A 1,532-nucleotide genomic window follows, 5' to 3' on the forward strand; every position below is an offset into this window, starting at 1 on the left:
CAAGGGGCTGGGCCCTCCCCTACCAATCACTAATAAAATACACTACAAATTTTCCTACAATCCGATCTTTTTTTTTTTTTTTGGCTGAGAAGCCAGGGAGAGGCACTTTATTTTAAGACTTGATTTTCTTGCTGTGATTTTCCAGAGTCTTCCATGATAGTGTCATCTTCTTCCACAGTGACCAGCACCTTTCTGCCCACGAGGCTGAAGATGTCTTCAGGAGGATAGCCTTTGGGCTCGCCCACCTTCACGGTGAGCATGTCCAGGGTCAGGACGGTGCCTTCTGGGATTTTCACTTTGGCCACCACAGACTTGCCCAGCTTCTCGTTGCAGGCCACCTCACAGGGCAGCAGCTGCTTGACTGGAGAGTCCAATGCCCGCTCCACCAGGCACACGGACCGCACCAGCTCTGCCAGCTCTCCAGGCTCCAACGAGGCTGAGTGGTCGCTCCCCTTCCAAGTCTTGTCCAAAGTTATGTGACGTTCCAACACCTTGGCCCCCAGAGCCACTGCTGCCACAGATATGGCGATGCCTGTCTCATGCCCAGAATACCCTATGGGAATGTCGGGAAAGAGCTTCTGGTACTCCGAGATGACGCGCAGGTTGGCATCCTCTGGCTGCAGTGGGTACGCGCTGGTGCACTGGAGGAAGCAGAAGTTGGGGTTGAGGGGCTTCACAATCTGGTAGACTTGCTTCATAGTGTCCATCGACTGCATCCCACTGGAGATCACCATAGGACGACCTTTCTTGGCTGTCTTCTCCAGATAAGGAAAATTGTTAGTGTCGCCATATCCAACTTTAAAAAATGGGACATTCAGTTCATGCAGAAACTCAACCGCCATCTCGTCCATGCCAGAGGCGGTGAAGAAGATGCCAATCTCCTGCGCATAGTGCTGCAGCTCCCTGTACTGGGCGTGGCTGAATTCTAGATGCCGTTTATGCTCCCCATATGTCGACCCCCACGAATGCTTCGAAGTATATGGTCTCTCCAGGGCCTTCCGGTTAAACTTGAACTCCAACTCGCTCTTCTGGAACTTAGCGTAGTCAGCCCCACACTCCTTGGCAGTGCGGATCATGCGCTTGGTGATGTCCAGGTCGCCCTGGTGGTTCTGGCTGATTTCCGCGATGATGAAGCAAGGGTGCTGCCCACCTACCCAGCGCCCGGGACACAGCTCCAGTTCGAGCGGCATGATGTCTATCCACGCCCCTACAATCCGATCTTATGAAGGTATTTTCTCAATTGAGATCCCTCCTCTCAGATGACAAAAACTTGTGTCAAGTTGATATAAAACTAGCCAGTACAGCCAAGCAGTGGTGGTGCAAGCCTTTTAATCCCAGCACTTTGGAGGCAGAGGCAAGTGGATCTCTGTAAATTCAAGGCCAGAATGGTCTACGAGTGAATTCCAGGACAGCCAGGGCTACACAGAAAAACCCTGTCTTTAAAAAAAACAAACAAACAAACAAATCAAAAACAAAAAAAAACTAGCCAGTATGACAGAGCTCCAGGTGTTCCACATCAGAGGTTACAATTA

The 1,532-nt window shown here is 50.9% G+C and overlaps 1 protein-coding gene and 1 pseudogene across 2 annotated transcripts in view; both read right to left on the reverse strand.

Moving 5' to 3' along the window:
* Rpn2 (ribophorin II) overlaps window positions 1–1,532 on the reverse strand; it is a 47,448-nt gene that overhangs the window by 36,121 nt on the left and 9,795 nt on the right. The window lies entirely within an intron of this gene.
* On the reverse strand, window positions 89–1,213 carry LOC101986209 (annotated as a pseudogene).

This window comes from Microtus ochrogaster, linkage group LG8, assembly GCF_000317375.1.
Source record: "Microtus ochrogaster isolate Prairie Vole_2 linkage group LG8, MicOch1.0, whole genome shotgun sequence".
Classification (NCBI taxonomy): domain Eukaryota; kingdom Metazoa; phylum Chordata; class Mammalia; order Rodentia; family Cricetidae; genus Microtus; species Microtus ochrogaster.